At 43.0% G+C, this 25,788-nt stretch overlaps 1 long non-coding RNA gene across 2 annotated transcripts in view; it reads left to right on the top strand.

Moving 5' to 3' along the window:
- Positions 1-25,788, top strand: part of LOC149873319 (uncharacterized) — a 212,688-nt gene that overhangs the window by 8,484 nt on the left and 178,416 nt on the right. For both annotated transcript variants that reach the window (XR_016441802.1, XR_016441803.1), the window contains exon 2: positions 18,666-18,725. This is a non-coding gene — a long non-coding RNA (uncharacterized LOC149873319). The remainder of the gene's footprint in view (positions 1-18,665; positions 18,726-25,788) is intronic.

Genomic DNA, 25,788 nt, shown 5'->3' with positions numbered 1-25,788 from the left:
TGCTTATAGCTAGATAAATTACACCCAATGCATTATTTTTATCCAAGAAATATGTACTCTTATGATACACAACCACGAACACACACTCATCAGCAGGGAACCTGGTTTTCTCTGTTTAAAAATCACAAATTCTAATAAAAATAGCAAATTCCCTGATTAAAACCCCCAAAAATCCGTGATTAAAATGGAGCATCACTATATATAAAGGTATCAATTAAATACAATGTTTTATTGACATATTTACAATTTTAAAGCAATTGACACAAGCAATGAGACCAGTGTCTCAATCACTATAATAAAATAAATTCTAAATACCTATACATTTTGGCATTTGATTTTGGGGTTTTTATCATGGAAAATCAGAGCCCCCTTGTCCTCTTAGTTCACCAAGACACAGGTCCAGGCCTCTCACTCCCCACCCACAGCCCCCCCCCCAATTGCTGCTGGTGCCCCTCACTCCCCACCCACAGTCCTGTGGGCCCTTCTCATGCCCCTTACTCCCCACCCACAGCCCCTCCACCCCTCAGCCCTGCTGGAGGGCACCCCTAGCTGCCAAGGCTACAGGGCCAAGGACAGAGGTCCGCAGCCTCCTGCCCCCTGCAGCAGCACCCAAGCCCTGCTGCCACCCATGGGAGACAGCAGCTGCTGCAGTGGAGCAGAGTGCAGGGCCCGGCTCTCCCCCATGGGTGTCATGGCTGGAGCAGAGCCCATGGGAGGGTGCGGGTGAGGGTCAGAGGGGCTGCCCTCACCCTGGGGCCTCCACAGCCCAGCTGGTGGAACCTGGTGTGGTAGGGCAGAGTGGGGCCAGGCAGGAAAGCTTGTGTCACCACTGAGATCCCCGTACCACCATAGCAAGGTGCCCCCTCCCCACCCAGCAGCAACAAGGGACACAACTCTGTGCCACCACCCCTGCTGCTGCCAGACAAGCACGGGGCACCTTGCAAGGGCAGCATGGTACTTTCAGCAGTAAGGAGCTTCCCCACCTGGTCCCACTCTCCCTGCCACTCTGGTCCCACCTGCTGGGTGGCAGAGACCCAAAGGGGAGGGCAGCAGGGTGGGGAGCCTCAGCCGGCAGCAGCCAGCTTATACCCACCCCTGCCCCATGCACACATCTGCAGGGCATGGGTCCCCCCTATCTTCCTGGGAGTGTGCACTGCAGCGTGGAGCCAGCCCCTCACACCCCAGATGAGCCGCTCACAGCCCCATCCCACTCCCCACCTGGGCCCTGGGTCTGTGCATTCTGGCCCAGGGTCGCATGCACAGCTCTGGCTGGACAGCAGCCAGTCCTAACCCTGCCCAAATGCTTCCCTCCATATGAGGGTCTTAGTCTCCCCTCCCCCCCCTCCCCCACCCCCCCAGATCTATCTGCAGGAACTACTGTCCAGCCTGCCTGGCAGCCATGTGCATGTGTACGTGTGCACATGGTGCCCCCTGCCTGATCGCCTGCTTCATGCTCCCTCAGGTCTTTGCAAAAGTGGAAAATCTACATTTCTCTGTTAAAAGGGAAAATCTGCATTTTTTCCATTTTCTCATGGGAAATTGAAAACCCGGATCCCTGCTCACCAGTCTGACACACAGTCATCTTTTGATATGTTGTATTTTGTCCCATTTTATGTTTCTTTCTATGTCTTTAACTATTTTTTCCTTCAGTATCTGTACTAAGATCTTATCTACCATTCACAACAAGCTAACAGGCCTGTAAGTGACTGGATCACTTTGGAAGCAATTTGGAAGCCTACCAGTGTCTCAATCACTATCATAAAATAAATTCTAAATACCTATACATTTTCTAAATACCATTCTAAATACCTATAACCCCCACTTTTTGTTTGAAAGTAGGTACTACATTTGCCATTTTAGAGTCATAGGGTAATATCCTTGAGTTGACAGATGCAGTGAAGAATCTAGTATTCCATATATGAAGTCATTCAATATTCTAGGATGGAGATTAGCTGCCAGTCTCTTCCCTCCCCTTCCCCTGCATTTTGTAAAAAGAAGCAATCCAACCTTTGTTTCCATTTCATACAAGGTGATTTCTATACTGATTTCTTATTGCCTTGTAGCATGCCACCAATATCCACAGTTACCTCTTACTCCTAATTAAAAACCAAGGTAAAGTATTCATTCAGTTCTCTACATCATCCTTGACCTCCACTCTTCCTTTAGCAAATAGGGCCCCCAGTTCTTCCCTGATGGTTCTTTTTATTACATGACCAGAGGAACAGGCCTCCTCTGCATTACTTATAGGCTAGCGTGGGCCATTCCCCATTGTGAATGTTGGTGAATCCTTTTCTCAGGCACCAGCTTGCATGGTACAGACCCCAAGACTCCTTTAGAAGTATATTGAATGCTACTAGTCAGCGGAGTATTGCAATGCTCCCACCTGCATCTGCCTTGTGAATCTAACCCCACGCATAGTGGACAGAAACAATTATTATCCATGGATACTTCCTAGTCAATGTCTTGCATTGATAGTATAACGACTGTTTGACTTTCTCCTCATGAACTCATGTTCTTCCAGGTTAAATTCCTTAAGCCATTTGTTGTAAAAACATCCACTTCTTCCAAGAGAATCAGTCTTCCTTCTCTTTGATGTCGTCCAGACATCTCACTTTGAGGTCACTCCTGTCTTGATGTTCTTTCTTCTGGGTCATAGCTGTATAGTGTTACCAGAGAGCTCAGAACTGAAAAGCATGACATTCCATTAACCATCTTCCTCCGAAGTAATCTGTATCTATTTACCATCATGCCTGGTCTCTAAAACTACTCTAAGCATTTACACAGTCAGTCTTCTTGCCTTACATTACTGCATGAAAGACTAACATGAATCAAAAGCCTTATTGAAGTCTAGGCATGCTACACCTTATTCCTCTATCCCTGTCAGCTCCTATTTTCTCCTGTTCAATAAAGTTAAAAATAGCTTTGTCATCTATGCCCATTTTCCCTCTAAGATATTCATGTCTAGAATCTTTTCTCATACCACCCCATTTTTCTCCATTGATCCCTATTTAACAGCAGTGTATTGTTGTCTCTATTTTAGCTCCTCTCTATTGTTTCCAGTAGAGAATTAAAAATTTGCCCACTAGTTTAATCCATTTGACATGTCTTTTTGAATTTGAATTCTGGGAGATAGCTCACCTCTTCCTCAGTTAGGCTGTGTTTTCAACAGCTTTAATAATTTGCTTTATTTTTACCCATTCTGTGATAGCCTTTATTTTTAGCAAGTGTTCATTTTCTGCCCCTGGAAAATGTATCAAGACTTCTGGCAGATGTTCCCCACTCTCCCTGCTGAATACTGAGGCAAAAGTAGTAATTCACTTTCCCAGCAATATCCACCTCTTCTGTCAAGTTAGCCTTGCCATCCCTCAAGAAGAGGACTGCAGTCTCACTCACTGACCTTTTGCTTCTTATATGCCAAATTTTATAAAATCTTGTATTGTGTTCATAGCTTTTCCTATCTTCTTTTCCAGGCTTAGCTTTTTGGGTCATTTTCTTGCATTTTTCTTTCACTATAGGCTTCTGTACCAATTCCTGCTGCACTGACCCTGCTGATTTATAGGTCTCATATATTCTTCTTTTTTCTTTTATTGCTCTTTGTATTTCCCTGGTCATCCACATTGGTCATTTCCACTCTGAGTACATTTATTTCTCAATGGTATACAGATTTGTTGAACTCCCAGCAATATACCTTTGAGTACCTACTATTTTCTTGATGTGACCTCCTTGGTCACTTCAGTTTCCCAGTCTTTTAGCTCAGAAATATCTATGCTTTTCCTAGGGCTGTTTTATGTATGTTTAATATCTTTGTACTTCTAGTTTTGGGGGTCACCACGTCCTAACTAAGTTTTGCTTCGTATTTCTTATATACACCTCTGCTCGCATGCCTGCATGAAAAATGCTCCCTAACCAGATTTGTGACTTCTCATCAAGCAAGTTCACAGCTTTAATTCTACGTGTATAGTCTTTTCAATAGTTCCCATCACTGTAGTATCCAAGTATCTCGCAAATAATGAGTCTGTCTTTAAATTATGCCTGTGAGGTATAGAAGTATTATCTCTGTTTTACAGAAGAGAAAACAGGCACAGGGATTAAAGCCGTCATTTTTAAAGGTATTTAGGTAGTCAACTTGGGATGGACATCTACCTAACAATGGATATCACGCACCTGAGTACCTTTAAAAATATGGGCCCGTATTGCTTGCTGTTTAAAAAATTGTCCATTTAAGAAAAAAATCTGGGATGCTTTTACATCCATTCTTTTTGCTCTCAGAATTGTTGTTTCCAATATAGGAAGGATTTCCAAATAACCACTGCTCTTTTGCTTGTCCCAAATAATCTCCTGTCATTCACGCTTTGCCCTATGACCTTTCATCTCCAAATAAAAAGAGCAAAATTTACATGCCAAATTAGGACAAGGTTGCAAAATGCGTCACTTTCTGTGTAGCACCTTGTGTGTATTACACTCTCTTCATGTTCTTTGCATAAAACAATGGACCATATTAACTTTCCAGATTTGTTTAAGTATCAAATCCCTCCACAAAACAGGGGATCACTCATCAGAATTTGCTTTCAACAGAAATAAGAGGTAAATCTATACATGGATTTAGGGACACATCTATCATTTTAGGTGCATAAATCCAAAACTTTGCGAGTCTCAAAATTCCCATTGAGTTCCCATTGAGTTTGAAATTTGCTGATATACTAGATGTTGAAATTTTCATTACAGAAGATCCATAGGCACCTAAGGACATTTTGCACTGATATTTAGAATTAACCTTGAGGTCATCCTCAACCAAGCTGAGTCAAGTGAGCTGGCCTTCCCCGGCCTGCACAGACCTCATAACCAGCACTATCCACATTGTGCTTCTTATTTGTAAAGTGGAATCCTTATAGATTGGTCACTGGTCTCCCTTCTCCTAGGCTTGTCTAGCTACAGACAGGTGAGACCAAAAATGGGGTGCAAAAAGGCTGGAAGTCAGAAACAGGGCACTACAAGATTCCTGCTGGTGGACTTCCTATACTTGAGGCTTGCATACCCAAGTTAATTATTCCAAGCATGCTGCTGAGGGGAAAGGGCTTCACTTCTGTCAGGAGGCAAGCTTAGAGGTTTACAGTGTAGATAGCAAATGTGGGCCTAAGGACAATATAAAGCTAACCCTAACTATTAGTTTAGACATTACTTACATTTCTGCCAATGAGCACATGCAAAAACATCTCAGTCTTAATGATGTTAAGATGCTCAGTACCTAAACCTTTTCAGGATTCAAAAAGCTAAGCACTGCTCATCTCCAGTAGATTGTCAGTGGATAGTGGATTTCTATCCAGTCTGTGTTCATAACACAGCTAGCCTTCACAAAACACAACCAGGAACAACAGGTGAGGGGGACCAAGACCAGGTGAGAGGGAACAGTAAAATATTCTGATGGGGATGTCAACATTTTCTCTATTGATACTAGCCATTGTGGTTAAGCACAGTCAAAAAGCCCGAGGCTGAATCAATTCAGTCTTTGCAGGTTAGTCTAAGCTGCAGAGACTAAACTGAAACAATTGGACACACATTTACCTTTGATTCAGGACATGCATGCCTGCAGTGGCTCAGGCCAGAAGCCAAGGGTGCTAGAGCACAGCTCTCTAGCACATATCCAGCCTGGGCTGTGTGTTCACTTCCTCTTTCTGCTGTCCCCAAGGTCTTTGGGGTTTCCAGTACAGACTCACAGCAGCAGGATTCTTCCTGCTTCCCGGTGCCTCTGGCATTTTTAGTCCACAGTCCCAGCCAACAGTAAGTTTATGTGGGGAAAGGGGTGTTTAACCTCCTTCCCTGGCCCCAGATCCCAGCCGGGGTTTGCTTGGGGGAGGCGGGGTGGACAAGGCAGCACCTGTGTCTCCCTCCCTCCTCGACCCTTGTCTGCTGGAGCAGACAAAACAGCCGATGCTGGGATGCTGGGGGACTGTGCTTTAACTTGAACCAGGAAGGGGTGTGGGACAGTAGTTTCATAAACTGGTTTGACCCAAATCAGTTAAGTCTGATACTACACTCAACCAGGTTTATCTTAAACTAGTTTCAACCATTTTGAAACTGGTTTATGTGCACTGAACATATGTTCTGTTACAAGTTTAAATCATTTTCTGATGCCCTAAACCTGTTCATGTGTAATTTCTGTCTCTTAACTGTATGTCTTCTCACATCCAGTCTGGATGACACTGTATCTTATTAGGCATTTTTTAATAATATGGTAAATACAGAGTCACTACATCTTTATTCAGCAAATGATCATTTGAGTAGTTTATGAGGCTGGTTGGTTTGCTGTTACTGCAAAATGCTGATACTGTCAATAACTAGTTATGGCTATTATAAAATACCCACTACTATAAAATAAATAGGGGCTAAATCCTGCATAAGAACACTTCTTGGGCAAAATCTTCCCACTGAAGTCAGTGACAGTTTTGCAGGGCAAGAACTGTAGGATTTCAAGATGCATTATCTTTATTTTTCCATTTGGAAGCACAACGGTACCTCAAATGAGTATGTATTTTGTTCAGGAGCTTACAGTCCACTAGGGTTACTAAGTAAAGAAATTGTCTATCAAGACAAAAAGGTCTCGTTAAATAGAGACGGGAAGTCAGGAGACCTTGGTTCTGTTCCTGGTACTGTCACTGACTGACTGTCTGACCTTGGACAAGTCACTTGATATTCTTTAATTCAGTAACTCCATGTTGCAGACAGGGAGTGGTATAACATAGGTAATTAACCCACTTCTACACGGTCCTGTGGGATCAGTGAATGCAAAGTGCAATATGAAGGCCACAAAGTATTATTGCTGAATGATTTTATTCTTGATATCTGTTTTTATAAACACGGCCCGGATGTGGCAAACATATGTAAAACACAACACATTAAAATAAGGCCTGCTGTCAACAGATTATGAAGTGAAATCTTGAGAAAAAGAGAAACTGGAAAATACAAAGCTACAGATAGAAAAGAACAATGATAAAAATGAAAAATAATCAAATGCTGCTATTTATTTCCTCTCAAATGACACCTCTTATCAGCTGGCTTGTGTCAAAGGAAAAAAATTCTCCAAGGCTAAATCCTGCACAGGCTTTTAATCTGTTAGATTTTGCTAAATTGCTGCCAGTATGTTGAGCTGGGGCTGCAATTCAAATCCCAACTAATAGTCCTTATTGTTATCTGTGAAATTATACTCACAGACATTGACCTAATGAGTCACAAGGAGTGAGACACTGCTTCAAAATAAAAAAAAGAAAGGTTTCTAAAATAGGAGTGAATTATTGTGTGAGCATTTGGCAAGGGATGACACTGAGCAGTGAAGTCCTACTCATGCATCTCTCCATTGCATAATTTGAAGTTGTTGACAGTGAAGTAGTTAGCTGCATTAGTCTGAAGCAAGTCGTTGCAATCCACAAGGTGCTGGGGTTTACTACAGAGTATTTATATTTTATGGCTGTTAACAAGAAAGAAGCCCTACACAACTGTGCAGTTACAAGCTCAAAAGGCTTTGTGAGATATTTTCTCTGAGGGCTCATTAATGTGGTCTTTTAATGGAGTACTTGCATATCTGAATCTTTAACTGTGACTATAAATAGAGTTTATAAGTACTTGACAGTGTGTGGCAAAGCTGGGTTAGCAGTGTTTACCATTCTTCTCTGCAAGTTCCATTTGTAAGGATCTTTAAGTGGAACTTATGCTTCTGACAACATAAACCTGCATGCACCCTAACAGTACTGCACTTTTCATTTGCTTTTCATCTGAGCACCCCAAAAATGCTTTAACATATCTTCAAATAATTGAGCCTCCATGCATTGAAGAGCTCCTTTTCCCCCCATTTCACAGGTGGCAAAAATCAGGAAACAGAGATCATGAGATGTGTCAAATGTCACCCAGCAAATCATTGGCAGAGCTGAAGAAAGTACCAAAGAACTCAAATAGCCTGTCTCATTAAATGCATAAGGCATGTATTAATTCTGCTGTATTTTGCTACTGTACCAACACAGAATAACTCCCTAGAAAAAAATCAGATTACCTTGGATTATGTTAGTTTAATGGACATGTTTTTCACCTCTTGCTTCCATATACTGAAATTTTCTTCTACAAAATGTCCCATTCTGAACCGACAACAATGAATGGCCTCAACTTTGTTGTTATTCTAAGCAAGCCCACATTTTCTGTTCACTAGCCAATACAAAGCAAACTAAATATACTTTCACCAGCCCCAGTGAAGAACCACAGAATTGCTCAGCTTAATATACTCTACAGGAGTGTTGTATGTTTTATGATGATATAGTAAGAGTTGTTGAAGGATCATATCTTTTAATAAATCAACATATGGTATTATCCATAAAAACATGCAGTTTCTGTACACAACAGAACCTGTGACACATCTCTTCTCTGGCCAGTGGGAAGCCCACCCAGTCAATATACCTACTATATATAAGCATTTTTTCATGCCTTTTTGGTGAAGGTGGTGATACATACAGGTGGTAAGACATCACTAACCTAAACGATGATATTTCAGAATATCTAATGAATCCTCAAGAAGCAAATTTCCCCCCCTACTGTAATCAGGACTTCTGTCAGTCTCTCATCCATTTAAAGAGGTTCTAGAAACTTTTTTAGGCTTCCATGCAACAACTCCATGGCTCAGTTGGTAGAGAAGTACAGGCAGGTCTGTATGTCTAAGAGTCACCAGTGCATTACTTTAATGTTAGTATAATCCCATTAAAATTAAAACTGGCACAGAATTGGAGTGACACAGCAGTGTATCAAACCCCCATACGTCTACCTAGAGGGAAATGCACTGAAATATATCCTGAAATTTCACAGAAAAAATAATTGTATATCTAACTCAAATATATATATATATTAGGACAGAGTTAGAGTTAGATATATATATTAGGAATCCTTTAAAACTTTTTGGCCCAACATGGAGCCTGTTGTTAAAAGATGTTTGGTAGGGTGCCAGGCCTGAACACATTGATGACACCCCTTTAAACACAGGAAAAAAAAGTGTGCTTTTCTCTGGCTGACATTTATTTTAGGTCATTATTAGGATTTTACGCTAGTGACTCTGAATGCTTCCATTTTTGGCTCATCTCTGATGCGAGTGCAATCGAGTTTTCTGCCTGCATACATCCCAAATTTATTTTAACTACATTCATTGTTTAGAAAGTAAGCGAGGAGGCTATTAGCCACCAGCCTAGGCAACTGAATGATCACTTATTACATTCGGAGTGCTTTGGTTTGGATGTGTAAGAGAATGTGTTAGTCTGTAATGAGATTATCCTGGGGTGTGTTGTATGAGGAGGCTTCTAAACAGATGGCTACCTTTATCTACTAACAGAGATCAACCAGAATAATTTATAACTCTTAAAATGCTGATTTCTGTGAGCATGTGCAAGATATCCTGACTTCATAAATATATTGTAAACCAAAACATGATGAATATTTAAGTGCTGTTTCTCTCTCCCAGAGCAGTAGGTCTCCCTCATACCTGAAATAATTTTATGCAGTTAGTGCTTTTAGGGTCACAGTGGCAGAGTGGTTAAGATATCACACAGTAGCTCCAAAAATATGAGGTCAAGCCCTGTTCTGGGTGTATGCTGAAAGCTCATTTTGTCAACCCAGCTGTAAATAGGTACCTGTTTGCAGCAGCAGATCCAAGGTGATGAAAATGGGAGTGCAGTGATGAAATGCTCATTGCACATGCATCCACCAGCTGAGACCAGAAATCTTGGGGGAGAGCCAGCAGTGAAGGGAGATGTGACTACACCACATACACCCCATCCCTTGCTTGATAGTCCAGACTGTGAACTATTCAAAATTGGCTGGGCACATCACTCCTGGGTGCACCCGGGACAGCAGAACTGCCATGTTGGTCTGATGGAAAAATGAGTTTGACTGACCTTTGACCTTTTGCATAAGAAGCTTTTTACTACCCTTATGTTTGTAGCTGTGAGATCATGAATTTCAACTGCCATAGGAAAAGACACTGTGAGCCAAAAATGATGCAATAACAGCCACGTTCGACTGCTTAGAGCCTGCAGAGAAAAGACAGTAAAAGTAAGAGTTATGACTCTGCTCTAGATTCACTCGTAATGTTCACCAGTCCAATGGATGGTCATCATTCATTACCTCTTTTTTCCTCTCAATTCTATTTATGTTTTGCTGTTCCTCCAACTCTGCCTCCCTTGAGACCTCATTCTTCCCTTAGGTCTCCCTCTCACCCATGATACTCCCCTCCCATGTCACTAGCTTCCTTTCTGTGCTTCCTGAGTTCCTGTGCTCTTATTCATCAATCTGTTCTATCTCACTCTTAACACATGCCCTGCAAACCCTTTCAATCTTCTCAGCCTATGGTGTCTGGAGCTCCTTATTATGCTCCCATGCTACCAGGTCAGGGCTTGCCCTTCATTTGAAAGATGCTTAGCTCCAGTCCTTCTATACTGTGACCTTGACTCTGCCCCAAACATTTCAGAACACATTTTGAAAGCAAGGGAAAAGCCTGCCAGGATTACTGCTCTGACCTGCTTTCCCCTCCTCACGGTGTAATTCTCCTTCGGAGCACTTATTTCTACTGCTGACTCAGGCACCTGCATTCTCCATTATTGAGAAATGATGGATGGGAGATCTTTAGCCAGCTCCAGTTAGAACAGCGTGAATTCAACTGCATGCTTCTCTTCTGGCAACATGGGGTTGGATGTGAGCACATTTTCTGCATCTGAAGTCCAGGACACCAAACTGAGGACAACATTTGGTATCTAGGTACTAGCTGGTTCTATAGCTGTGCCTATATTTATTAAGTTCTTGTTGATTCACTATGCCGCCTTCTGGCTGTGGATCAGCAATTGACTTCCTTAGAAATTGTCCCACCTGACTGAACATGGAGCACCCTCTTGACAGAAAGTGAATTAATCGCAGCCATATATATTGTGGTACTAGAAAACGAGGCTCAGTAACATAAGGCCTGATTCTGCTCTCACTTGTGTTGGTGTAAAGAACCTGGTACCAAGAAATGTTATTGATTTCAAACTAGAAGTGAGAATAAAATGGGGTTTTGTATTTCCTCCAGAATATATCACTGCTCCCCTACCCCACAACCCTCACTGCATGGCAGCTTATAGAGAAGGAGGACTGGGGTCCAGCACAGGCATCACCATAGTCCCCAGAGCTAGAGAAGAGACCTGGTCAGACTGCAGCCTCTACAATGCTTGGAGCAAACATAACAGATGCATTTGGTCTGGTGCCACCTTGCATCAATACTAAAGAGTGATGGTAAAAGTACCCTATAGCATTGTCCTTTGCTGGTGCCCCAAGGTGGGGACTAAGGGGTTTGACAAAAAGTTTACCCAGGCTAACTTCTACCCTGAAGTTCTTGTGGGGAACACTCTGGAGGAATCACTGAGAGCAGGCTTTGCTTTAAATAGTTCCTGTAAATAGTTTCATAAGCAGGATACCTAGATGCCCTTTTCCTTCCAGGGGCAGAGGGCAGTCTAGACCTGACAGCAGGCAGCAGAGACTGCTCCCCAGTTGGTTTCCCGTGACATTACGTTTCATCGTATTGGATGAGTGTTGTGTTCTCATGTCCTCTCTCCCTTAGTTAATATCATAGTCTTGTAACTGTTTTGTTGCAAGAGATGGGGCTGCTTGGGCCTAAAGAGAAAGAGTGAAGCCCCAAAGGAGCTGGGGAGAGAAAACGTAGTCCTGGGAGGACAGAGCTTGAGAGAAAAGAATAGTCCACAGGGAGGACAGAGCAGAATGTGAGGAAGGACAGAGGGAGCTTGGAATGGTACAATAAAGACTGCTTATTTTAAATCAGACTCTGCTGTGACATCTGGGACATTGGCACTCTGACCCTCTGCTCTTCTCCCCTGAAAAGGGAAACACCCTTTTCCTGGGAGCTGATCAAAAAGGAGCACTCAGAGGTAAGGCTGCTACAGATCACCGGAGAACCCAGGTCCAGGGAAGAGCCAGGGTCTCAAACACTCCTAGAGGAGAGGCAGGGGAGTGCCTGGAGTGGGTGGTAATTAAGTTCTGGGGTATTGTGGGGGGAATTTGATCTGTTAAAGTATCTTATTTTAATATTTTATGTTTTTATAAGTTATTTTGACTTTTATTAAAAGCTGCTCCAAGCCTTTTCTGAGGAAGGCATCACAGAAATCTAATAAATAAATATCTTAAAAGTCAGGAGGTCCCAGCCTCTGGTGCTGGACTCTCTGGCAAGTCATGTTTTCTGCTACCAAGAATCTGGCTTTCTGAAGACAGGAAGATTTATTATTTCTTGTGGTATGCAGTGTGCATGCCAGTGAAAGCAACAATATGCCTGCACGAGAGCTGTGCTTTGCCATACCTCAGCAAGGGTGCCTTGCCTAGTTAAAGATAAGTAGTTTCCATTGTGTTGCATTTGCTTGCACTTCAAAACACAGGTATCCCTAAGAGAACCATCTTGTTCTAGGTGTGGCGAGAGTGCATGGGATGTGCTGCTATAGAAGTAATTTGTAATATACAGGGCACATCAACATATGTGCTTTAATGCACAGTAGACTATTTTACTGTGCATTAAAGTGTCACATAAAAAACTGTGACATTATGCTAGTGCACAGTAAAATAGTCTACTGTGCATTAAGCATCACTAAAAAAGTGTGCAAATGTGCTACAGCACTTGCACAGCATAATGCACATTAATTTAGTACTTCACACTGGAGGTACTACATTTAATGCACATTAGAAAAGGCACACTAAGACATGTATAAATACGCCCACAGCTTGCTGCTACTGGCACCCACCTCTGCCTGTCATTTGGGCACCAGTCATTGCACAAACCTGAGCTCAGATGGCCCTAGACCTTCTCGTCTTCCTTGATAAAGTTCTCCATCTTGATGGGAGCACATCTCTGGGACAGTTTCTTCAGAGGTTTTCTCAGCTAGACATTGCTCACTAGACCTGAGAAGAAATGCTCAGCTGAGCTGTATGGCATGTGCAACGCTATTTGTACAGGTAAGCTGCATATAGCCTCTTTGTCCAACAAGCAAAGTGGTCAAGTCACCTAACCAGTGACCAATGCACGATGGGGTGGGAGAAGGAGGATTTAGCTGCACCGCTGAATGCAGTTACCTCAAGCCATGCTGGCAATTCTGAGAGTGGACTGTGAACAGCCTTGCTTTAATGCTGGGCTAATCTAAGTGATTGTTGCAGAGCACCCCTGCTGTTGACAGTACTTTATAACAGGACCCCTGAAGGATTGCATGGTAATTTCCTATAGAAAGACATGGGGTTCCACATTAATATGAACTGAAGGTAGTACAGAGTAGCTTGTTCAGCAAGATATATCATCTGCCTGCAGGATGCTGGAGCTCAGATCTATTATGACTGTCCATTAACTTCTGGGTCAGCTTTCTGGGATGGGATATGACCCATAACATCTTAAAAGGTTTGGGACTTGTTTATTTAGGAGACTGCTTCTCTACTCCATGGGCTGCTCCTTGCTGCAGTTACCATCAACAGAGAGGCTCAAGCTGTTGGAGTCTCCTTGCCTTGAAAGGCAAATCATTGCTTTCAGAGTGTCCTCAGCTTCAGTCCAAAATAGCCCGCTGCTGTTAACCTTCATGGGCAAAACCTCCACTCATCCCTCCCCCTTCCCTCTCTTTTAGGCAAGTAGTGAGCGAAGGGATATTTTTAGTCAGCAGTAGGTTAGCAGGTTTATTCATGTCACATGCAGATTTGCCATTGAACTTGTTTTTATTACATGACTTGTTTTAAATAACTGTGGTAGGCACCAGGCTTCGGGGACAGATGTGTACTGTTCATTTATAGTTCCAAGTATATTTTAGCAGTGTACAGAGCTCTTCCCTCCAGAGCTTGGCAGAACCTGTTGGTCCAGAAGAGAGGGGCCCTGGCTGACCTGTCAGACCACACAGAGTCACAGCATGCAAGCTAATTGGCTACTCTTTAAGGCTAGGTACAGACATTCAAATCAATCTAAGTTATGCGGGTTTTCTGTAAGCGGCATAGTTTAGATCAGTACCGAACAGAACACACATTTGCCCTTTGGGGTGGCAAATCTTAGACTGGGTTCTACAATTTTAAACCAGTCTGTGTTTGCCAAACTTCTGGTCTGCTACAAGTATAGACCAGTTTCTGATCACTTACACCGGTAAAAATATAATGTTTGTGTTTGGCCTAAAATCAGGAAAGCTTTAGAGGTTTTCACCTCAGCGAGTAGAACCTGTCTCACACCGAATCAGCGTCCCAGTATCTCTACACACGTACCAGAGAAAACCCCCTTCTTTCCACCTATTGTTTACTTTCACTGAATTTCAACATGCAAGACCCTGCCAGGAGGTCTGAAAGGAAGTACTGGAATCATCTGAAGTGATTATACTAGGAAACTGCTGTAGAAGAAACCAGGACTTCTGAATTGGTTTCCTTGTTTGTTTTCCTGTCTATGCAAAGATGATTTTATTTACCCCTTGTAGCATTCAGTAAAATATACTTGGTGACACTAGCAGAGTGTCTAGTCTCATCATAGATGCTCGTTACACTTGGCTGATGAGGCAAGTTGATTTTCATCTGGTTTCAGCTCCGTGTTCTCAATAGCTTGTTTTCTGTTTCTTGAACCCAATTCCAGAGGGAAAAAGATTAAACAGATTTTAAAGTATTTTTTAAAACAACTTCAGTTGCCTGTTCATCAATTTTTATGTTTGTTTTTGATAGAAGCTCTTTCAGTATAAAGGCATTTTCTTCTAATGTATTTGAATTTTGTGTGTGCTTTTGTGCGTTTAATCCCAGTTTGAAGGGGCCTTAAGAAAATACAGATAGTTGCAATCCCAAAGTTTTTTTTTTGTGATGTTGGATATTTTGCTCTTGTACATTGCATTTGCTGAAACGTGTGAAGAAATAGAAAGTTCATAATAAAAAGAGAAATGTCTTTCACTACTTACGTCATGATTCTTAGTGTTGCCCAATGACAGCTCCAAACCAACCCCTAAACACAGATTACCCCACTAATTTTAATTTAACTGTACTAATTTTTATTTATTTTAACAAAATGTTATCCTGCCTTTATACAAAACCATGAACAGCATAGAAAGGAAGCCTTTCCAATCTAATATTTGCAGGAGAAAGTAATTTAGGCATTAAGGAAATAAAAAAGTGATACTAAGTGAAAAGAAAGGGGGAGGGATAGAAGGAAAACCAAGGGAAAACATAGAAACAGGGCGAGATCAGCAGCCAGATGAAGACTGTAAAATATAAACACAATCCTTCCAAAAGTGCTTCTGAAAGTAGAAAAAAGCAAGAACACACAGCCTGTTACACAGTAACAAAGGTTTAAAGATAGGGTCAAGGATCAGTTCCTGCTCTCCTTTTCCTACACAAATAGTCCCTTTGGCTTCACTAAAACAGGTCACAAGGAAAATAGCAAGATTTAGCTGCAAACATTACTTTGTAACTACAACAAGTTCTGTACAGTGTGAACTAAAACCGGAAAAGTCATATGGAATCACTTCCCTATTTTATTCTCATTGATTGAGAACTGTGAATGAATATTGCCCTTACAGGAGGATTCAGCAGTCCTTCAAGCAAGAGACTGGTTTTTATCTCCTGCTCCAACACACACTTAACATGTGACTTCACTTTACTCAACTGTAAGGAGGAATAACACCACCTTCTTTTGCTGGAGTGTTATGAGGCTTAGCTGATTAGTGCGAGTAAAGGTTTTGAATGCTCAGACAGAAGGAGCTGCAGAATTACAAATTAATGATTAAAATTTAGGAAAGTGAAGCAGAATTTGGGCTTCAGGAGGGCATTGGAAGTGAGTGGACACAGACATCCCACATTTTCTTGTCTTTACACAGTTTCTATTCTTACCTTGAGCAAAGCTGGTTAAGAGAACAAAGACATGCAGCAGTGAAAACCTGCTACAGGGCTCCAGCAAAACATCCCTCTGTGTTCAAGCTGCTATTGCTCTGTTTTCCACTTCTCCCAGGCCCTATATCCAGTTCTCCAGCCTAATTTAACCTAGGTTGTTTTTCCTCAAATTTCCCACCCTTCTTACCACCAGTGATGGTAGGAGCACAAACATTAGCATAGACAAGGTGCTGGCAGCACTATAAATGCTGTATTATGTAGTTGTGCTCTGAGCAAGGTTGGAGGTCAGAGTGCTTGTTAGTGCTACCATGGGAGTTAGGAACGGTTAGAAATTTGGGCTGGGGGGGGTGAAAGGAAAAGCAAACAAACAGAAGAGACGAGTGCCTGTGTCCTTCCCTTACCCCAAATACATTATTCTGTTGTGAAGAACATGAGTGTTGCTTGTCACTCAAAAATCATTGCTCTCAGCGTATTCCAAATGGCTTTGGATGTTCCTCTGGTCTGTTGTGTCTACCTTAAACTAGATGGGTTCATACTACTGAAGGGGCAGATGCAACAGACTGGGGGCTGCATCATTCACACTATAAGAGTTATTTATAGCCGAGGTCAGCAATGAGTGTAGTTGAAATGGTGCTGGGTGGCTTAGCCGCCAGTGTCAAGGACAAGCCCTGTTTAACACCATTCCAAAAGCTGGGGGTAAAATCTGCTCTCAGCAACAAGGCTGATGCCTGCTCTGCTTCCAAAACGGCACTTAATTTGTCCTAGCTGTGACTGCAGTCCCAGGCTCTAGGGAAGACAATTAAAAGGTCCACTTCTGCTGATGTCAGTTCAGGTGAACCCGTATAAGAAACACTGGGAACATTGGTCAGAGGTATAGCAAGATGTTTCAGCACCTGGGGCAGAGGTGTGCGAGTGTATGGGGGGGGCGGGGGGGATTATGGTGACTGCTGGAGAACAGCAGAGGGAGGCAGGGGGAGGGGGGGTGCACTTTTACCCACTCTCTGCGCTTGGGCAGCAGCTGCTGCAGCTCCTGCTATAGCAGCATAAGCTGATGCAACTGAGGGACAGACTTGCTGCACACTGGCAGCCTGGCCAGCTGGCACAGCCCCATGGGGCCACTCCCAGTGAACTGTCTGCTCCTCCTTTCCCCTCCACCCCAGACATGCTTCTGGGTGCAGAGCTGAGCCTCCTGAAGCAAAGCCTTGAATGCGGGGCCCATTTCACTCATCTCCCTCCCCTACAGATAGACTATGGGACCTGGGGCTGTGCCTGCCTGGCTCCTATGGCCATGCTGCTGCTACCATGGAAGACTCCTGTGGGGGCAGGAGCTATACTGGTGCCCCCTCCAGGTCAGCTCATGGGGGCTAGTGCCCCGCTCATCCTGTCCTAGCTGACCTGTGTGTGGACACTTCTCAGTACCGTGCTTAGCCAGACTCAGACAACCCCACCAGTTTGCTGCTGACAGTGGGTGATGGCAGCCTGCAGGCTCCCAGTGGTGCCAGCACCCAGTCAGAAATGGTTGTTGTGCAGATCAAGTGGTAGTTAAACTGCTGAACTCGGCATAGCAGTCGACTGTTAACAATGGCTGATTCCTGCAGCTCAGATGAGGCCAGAGACAGCCGTTTCACTGCGTTTGAAAGAAACCTGCCTTGAGACACTGAAGTGATCCTCCTATACACTTCCTACACAGGGGACTTGAGCTGCGAGTTGTTTATCTCGGCCCACGGAAAAGGGAAGGAACTCGAATTCAACAAAATAGCCACACTTCCAGACCCTCCTTCTATTTTTTTTCAGTTGCAGCTATAATGGGCTTAATCTGAAACACAAAGGCAAAGAGCTTTGGAGTTTCTGGGGTCTTTCATGCATCTGTCTGCTTTACGTGTGGGAATAGGAGGGCAATTCAGACCACAAGTTTAGATTTGGTTAGGTGCATTTTAGCAAAACCGATTATCTCGGTGCATGGCCAAGTTACCTTCACCCAAAATTCCAGATAAATCTTCCCCTCTGCCCTGTAAGCATTAGACTCAAAAGGCTCTTGGGACTTAGTCTTGGTATTTCGAACATCTCTGGGAAGGTCCTCGGACCCCTCCTTTGTTTTTATTTCTTAAGTTTCCCATAGCCTTTTCGCCTCTACTCAGCTAGCTCAGGTCTATGCCCCTACGCCAGAGTGCTTCCCCCCTCCCCAAGAGTGGGGAAGTCTCAGATTCATCTAACATCCCACCCTGAGTGCAGCAGAAAGAAACATGCCTCAGATGAACAAACAGTCCACTCTCCTGGGGTTGAAAATCTAGACAAAAGCGATTTGAGAAATCTCAGGCAAAGCAAATGAAGCTGCTCTGTATAATTTAAAAGAAATATTTAAATTTTCATGAGAAACTGAAAATGATAAGTAAAATTAAACATGATCCAGGACAGAGCCAGGGCTATCCTTCACCTTCATCTCTTTATGTAGCTCCCTGGAAATTAAAAAGCACTGTTTGTACAACTGCCTTCTATTGATCCGGTTATAAAAACCATGAGTGACTGAAAGCCCCGGGAAAAAAAAAAGGAAAAACTAATATAGTTAGGGGAAGATGTGAAAAGGCAGCCAGACACTACATGCTGGTAATAAAAAGTTAGAAATATTTGTGGGCATGAACGGGAACTGGTGAGCAGAGGAGATAGAAACAACTTCTAGAGAACTAAACAATACCTGTAAATAAAGGCTTAAAAATAGGTTGAAAATAACGGATACACTGTTTAGATTTACTAAAAAGAACCTCATATTTGTGTTTTGCTTATAGGCATGGGTGCAGCAAGATCACTAAAAGCAATACTGTACCTGCTGAAAAGGAAAACTACTGGTAAGAAAGTGTCCTGACTAACATATTTAGGTCCTGATCTTGTCTCCTATTGACTTCAGGGAGCAGGATCTGGCTCTGAGAAAAGGCCCAAGTCCACTCAAAGATGGGGTTTTATATACTTAGGATTTAAAATCCAACAGCTAGAATTTAGTGGGGTAGTTTCCTTTTTTGCAATGAGGATTTATTTTTTCCTTCTACTGATAAGGGAGAAACCTTATTAATGAAGCCTCAGTGGTAGTTACACTCGTTGCTTTTGCACTATAAGAGATGTACACATTTTTTTTTCCAAAGAGGGTTTAACTGCTTTGTAGATCCATAAAGATATTTCACAGAGAAAGCTTTATTCAGTTGGAGCTCTTAAACCTCCTTTGTGAAATGTTGTGGTATTTTGTGAGCTATGTGGCCTTTGCTATGCACGTGACACTGTTAGGCTTCTAAGTATGCAAGTCCAAGAGCTTAATTTTCCAGATATTTTCAATCAATTAAGCTGGTTGGCAATATTCGATGCACTTTAGAGAGACAGAAAAAATAAAAACAAAACTACCCAGCTGCCCCCATTTCCTTTGCATCCAGCTTGACTTTCTGCCACTCTCCAAGTCAAGGAACCACCACAACACAAGGTTTTGCTTTTCTTTTTAAAGGTTCACAGTTTTAAAATGTTTTTCAGTGGGTTTGCCTTACTAATTGGAAACATTCTTTTAATGTGGAGGATTCCTACCACAACTGTAATAACCCTGCAAATACAACTTACTTCTCTGGTGTTGAAATTTTCCTGGTACAAAAAGTACCCCTGTGTCAATAGCATTCTTCATGGCTTTTTTTCCCCCTTAATGTTGCATTTTTACATGCTGGTACACCAAAGACATATGGGGGCGCTGACAATAGCCCTTTTAAAGACAATTGCTTAGAATACTGCTATTGTGTCTGTAATTACATCAAGATACATGTGGGCTTGATTGTGTATGGACATAGTTTTAGCTGTAGGCTGGTTTTAGCTAAGCCACACATATTTTAGGCCAAAGCAATGCAGAAAGACCAAGGGAAGGGGATGGGGCGTGGGGCGCTTAATTTAGTCACATTACTCTGGTACATAATAATGCATAGCAAGCAATAATTGGATGCAAGAAGTTTAGAGCAGATGTTCCCTTTACTTTGATTCTTGAGGCAGTGCAGTAGCAATTTCTCCTTTTGTAGCAGACATACATAAATGATTCAGTGTTAATAAAAAAAAAGTTTCAAGCATAAAGTTCTCAGAATGACTAGGTAAGAAATAAAATGAATGCTATGAAATATTGTATTGTACAAGAAGCTTCCACTTTTTTATCTAAAAGTACTTTAGAAGAAGTTTTTGTTTTACCCGGAACTTTGCAATAATTGATTTAGGCTTTATTTTCCTTAGGCACACCTGTTACTCATTTTGTGTTTGGTGAAACATGTTAGTTATTTTTCTGAAAGGAAGGGGAAATGTAAGCCTTCTTATTATTCCTAGAGGCAGTATTAAAATCATTAGCTGACCATTCCCACTGCATACTGGAGAATATCATGGATGATTCTTTAGGAGGCTCCACAGACTCCATGTTCCAGAATTGTTGCCTGCTGCACAGATTGCTGAGGCTGGAGATTACAACTCCAGTTTATGAATATTTCTCTTTAGCTTAAAAAAAGAAGAAAATGAGGGGCATCAAAGTCAAAGGTAATTGACAGCAAGGTCAGTGGAGAGTAAAAGCCCTCCCATAAGGAAAAAATGATGTTTTGTGTTATAAAAAACAGTTATCATTATTAGCTTTGTGCATTGGGCTGTGCTTAACTTCCTGGTATGTTGCCATTTGCTGTGTTTCCATGTGCAACACAGTAACTTTTGAATTCTGCATCTGATCAATTGCAGGGAATGCTCTAGGCTGTTGATGCTCAATTTCTGGCCCTTGGAGACATGTAATTTGACCCATGGGGCTCCCCATGAGTCCAGAAATTTGGCAACAAGGGAAATGGTGGCAGCATGAGTTGCTGTTCCTCTGATGCCAAGTTTCTGGACCTGACAGGAGTTCTGTAAGTCAGATAATGTGTCCCTGCCTACACAGCCAGATCTGGGCTTGAGAGGATTGGGCTACCACATGGGATCCCACACCAACCGTACGTGGGATCCTGCCTGTACCACTCATCTGGTCCTGGGGCTGGAAGTTTGGGCACCACTGCTCTTGATATCAGTGGGAAGAAAATTACTGATTTTGGTGAAAACCAAAGGATTAAAAAAGGGATATGCTCAGACCAACTTGAATCTGGTTAGTGCAGCCAGTAGCTCCATCCACCTCTGTCAAAGAACCAGTTGATGACACTTATTAACTCCTTTCAGCAAAATAGGACCCCACATGTCAGCTCTGCTTATCCTCCCAATACAGGTTAACAAGTTGATACCCTGATTGACTTGGCTTCCTGGCAGAGAGAAAAGAAATAATACCATCGTGGGAGAGGGGAGGTATAAGGAAGGCCCTGGAGGAATTTCAGGGAGTCCTTGAAACAGCAGGGAACACAGGGGGCTTATGATGGGGAAAACACAGAGAAAGAAGACAAGCTCTCTGCCTAAAGAAGCAAAGTATTCAGCTCTCTGATTTACCTTTTATGTGTATTGTAATGTAGGATATGAAGTGCATATTACTCACTATTAAAATATACCCATTAAAAACAGTTATTGAGGACACTTTTTATAGACCCTTTGCAGATACTGAAAGTTTTTATAATATTGTGCAGTTATAAATCTTGCTCCATGAACCGAAAGGAGAACTCCCGACATGCTAAATGGTAACTAAGACATACTTAAAAAACAACATACTTCATGCTAAAGTGGAAATCTAGCCACCAAAGTGAGGAAGGCTTGAGAGCAGAAACCCTAACATCCAAAGAACATTTAGGCTAGGGACAGACATTCAAAAAGCCTGAGCCTGAATTGATTCAATCATTGCAGATTAGTCTAACCTGGCTAGGCTGAACCAGTTTGTAACTGCACAGTCATCCTAGACATGCAGGCACATGCCTACAGTGTCTCAGGTTAGAAGCAGGGGGTGCTAGAGTAGCCCTCCTTCCCTTCCACAGTGCTGAGCTGAGGGCGGGACATGGCCAGCACCTGGCAGGAAGCTGTGATTACAGAGGGGTCCCTTACCCTGCTCCTGACCGGCCCAGCAGGGAATTGATAACATAGTGTTTTTATCACCCCATTAAGAAAACAACAGAGAGACATTACCAGCTATCCCTTGATTCTGCCTTTGTCTCATCTGCTGCAGCACAGACTGGAGCCAGCATGTGGCCTGCTAGCTAATGCTGAGAGGTGTCTATGTAAGGCAGAGAGGAGGGGGCAATTCCTGCTTAGCAGGGGGAAGTCAGGCAGATGTCTGCAGTCTGACAGAGCTGTAGCCAGAGACGAAAGAGGAGGGGCCAGCCCTGCTGTGGAGCAGAGAGCCCCACCAGCCTAGAGAGCATGCTGGGATGTTGGGGAAGTCTGATTTAACTTAAACCAGCAAGGGGTCTGGGACAGACATTGCATAAACCAGTTTGACACAAATCAGTTAAGTCTGGTACTACATTCAACCAAGTTTATCTTAAAGCAGTTTCAGCCATTTTGAACTGGTTTATGTGCACTATTCTGTAATAGTTTATAACCACTTTCTGATTACTTAAACCAGTTTATGTGTAATGTCTGTCCCTTGCCTTATGGGGGAAGAAAAGACAGAGAAGAAAACTGAATAAGAAAGCAGCAATACATGAACACAAGGGACTAAATGCATAAAGTCTCATTCAACTCACTGCTTCAGGCCACATGATTAGAGTCAACTATATGCTCCATAGATACTATCCCATCATGAGGAAAAGTCAGCATAACATGATGTTGGTGGTATCCAAAGCTTGACCATAATATTATGGAAGGATATATTATTGGCTGGAGAACATTACGTAAGGGGCAATTCTACAGTAGGAGAAGATGGTTAATAATTTTCAAAGTGGAAAGTGAAACTCTTGCCAACACCCAAATGCCATGCCTATACGTTGGGATGGTGCCCACAGAGGCAGCCCTGGGTTTGAGACTTAGAACGACAAAAGGTCCAAGGTGCATCAGAAACAACTTCTCCAGGCCTACGATGCTTGGCTGTTACTATAGAGTGCTTCCCATCTCTTCATATCTATTCCAGTTCCCCCAATTCCAGCTACTACTTCTCAGGTTAGAGAGACAGCAGAGAATCAGCCAGGACCAGACAGACACACAGTGAGCATGTCTATACATGCACATTACTGTGCAGTTAACTAATTTACTGTGCAGTAAAGTGTCACCATCTACACGTGCATAGCAATTAGGCCAGTGTAGACTAAATTACTGTGCCATCAGATAGTACTTCTGTCTGATGAGACTATCTGATGGCACAATAAATTACTATGCTTAAATACACATGAAGATGCTTACAGGGCTAGCTGGGACATGAGGGTACTTCAGCATGGGGTTAGCCAGCAGGCAGCCCTTGCACTGAAACACCCTTGTGCCCCAGCTAGCCCCTCTGCAGTACATTGAACAGCCCTGGGCTGGCAGGCTGACCCCCTAGGTACCCTGCCAGCCCAGGCTACTCCCATTGGGCATCATATGCTGCATATGAATAAACTCTGGAGATAATTGCTCCATTTGTTTGCTTTCGGGTGTACATACCAACAGTGTGCCCAGGAGCAAAAAACTCCAGAGCAATAAGCTCCCAAGTTAATTCACACACATTAATTGCATGTGTAGACATGCTCAGTGGGTATCACTTAACAGGGAGATGTGGAGAAGCAGGAAAGTACCAACTACTTTTAGTCCTGGGGACAAGAGAACATGCTGCTCTAGAAACAATGTTTATTGGAAAAGGAGGGGCGGCACTAGTAAGTTATTCACAGAGAAAAGGGAAATTGGAAGTTGCTCTGTGGCTAAGAGTTCAAAAGCCTTTCCCACAAATTTAAAGGAAGTGCCACTCCTGATCAATACTACATTTTTATGCAAGTTAGGTTGGGATTTTCTGGGAACATGAAAAAGGTGGCACTTTTGTGCAATATCACCATCTGCTCATAGCATTCAGGGTTGTGTAAGGTTCAGGGTGTATATACTTTCTTTGCACGGTTGCTGATGACTTTGCTGATTCCTCATCATTGCTGCATTACAAACCATTCTCAGGACTTTTTTTGAGAGGCCTGGTCTACACTTTTTTGTCTCTGTTCATGCCCTACTATTAGAGGAGTGATTTTATACCAGTATAATCAAATCAATCTACTGCCTACAAGGGAAGGATATATGTCCTGACGATGCTTGTACTGGTATCGTTTATTCCCACAAACTTGTAGGAAAAAGCTATCCCTATATCAGCACTTTTGCACCAATACCTCTCCATTCACACTTAGAGAAGCTGCACCAATTTTCTTATATTAGCTTCCATGTCAAGGTGATCACAGTAGCACAAAACTAGTGCCTAGACAAGCTTTGAGAAGGACGTGCTGCATCAGTGCCAGGGAAAGGAGTATGGCAAGGGGACATTGTGGCTTGCAGTAGTTACCTTTTCTATCTGTCATTGCCATGTTCTTCCACTTGCTTATGTGGGATTTGTAAGATGCTCTGTGATGCAACTCAGCATATTTTAAAATTTGAATTACCCAGTCCAGCCTGTGTCACTCAAAACACCATCAAATTTTATGTTGTTTCACACAGGGTAAGAGGTGTGAGCTTGAGACTCACTGGGCGCATCTACATAAGACATTTACTGCAGAGCAAACTAATTAGTTCCATAGTAAACATCTTGCATCTACATATGCAGGGCTGTTAGGCTGCAGGCAACTAATAACTTGGCAGTAGGACAGTACTTGCATTTACAAGTACTATCCTGCTGCAGAGTTTATTTACTGCACAGCAAGACAGATATAGGCACCAATCCCAGTAAATTGCACCCAGTCAGCCCAGCCAGCAACTGCAGGAGACTCATGGCCCAACAAGCTCCTCTGCCATCTGATGCAGCCACCCATAGCCTAGGCCTGATCCCCAGTGCCCCCTGCCAGCCCAGGGCTGTCCTCTAGACCATTGTCACCAGCTGGAGCCTGGGGCTAATGCCTATGTTCCCTGCCAGCCTGGGGAAGCTGTGGCCAGAGTTTGGAGCTTCCCCTGGCTCCTGCAGGGCAGAGCCCTAGCCTAAGCTACTCCTTCCCAGTGCAATTTGCTGCTGTCCCAAGTGCACATGTAGATGCTGCACCCAGGAGTAGTATACTGCAGAGCAAGTTATTCCGCTGTTTATTCAGTCATTTTAAGCGTGCATGTAGATGTGCTCAGTGTGGTTTATAATCTGATTAGAGGCACACACATTTTGCTCTTTTGCATATGACCATGTGAACCCATTTCCTCTGTACATTTAATCCTTACCTACTTATGTGCTCTCTCTGAAACACAGTAAGAAGGTTTTGTTCTAAGTTTCCCAGGATCAGTTCTCACTCTACAGATTTTATTATTTGTTCTAACAGTTCAGGGTCAGGTAGGCCACAACCTTGCAAGCCTCAAGAGTTCTCCTGTTTGTGTGTGTTCCAGATGGGCCCCCTTGGAAAACTACAGCACGAAGGGTGGGTCCTGAAGAATGTTTATTGCCTTAGCCACGCCAGCAGTGTTCCAATAGTTTACAGTTCCTCTCCCATGAAAGCTCCGATTCTTCTGTGACTTGAGGGCTTTAGTATATGTGAAGCCTTCTGTTGTTGCAAATAAAGGGAGAGAAAAAGAAACAGGAATTGAAGGCTAAGTAGACCTGCAAGGATCACAGTTTGAGCTGACTGAGATCAGACACTTCCGTTTAGAATGGGGAAGTGCATGGCTCTCTGACCCTGCTTTATGCTCTAAATACCAACTCTGTTTTCTTTTTGAAGTGTACAGGGTGCAGACAGTGCTGCGAGCAGGATCCTTAAGAACTGCATAGTCTGAACAGTATGTCAGCTGCCTAACTTGCTCCTAGGGGATGGGGAAAAAGAAAATTAACTACCTGTAGGCTTGTTTGCTAAGTGTGCAAATTGGAATCCCCGAGATGGA

The sequence above is a fragment of the Crocodylus siamensis genome, chromosome 1, assembly GCF_052110815.1.
Source record: "Crocodylus siamensis isolate JL-2025a chromosome 1, ASM5211081v1, whole genome shotgun sequence".
In the NCBI taxonomy this organism is placed as follows: Eukaryota; Metazoa; Chordata; order Crocodylia; family Crocodylidae; genus Crocodylus; species Crocodylus siamensis.
This window is presented reverse-complemented; position numbering and strand designations above follow the sequence as displayed.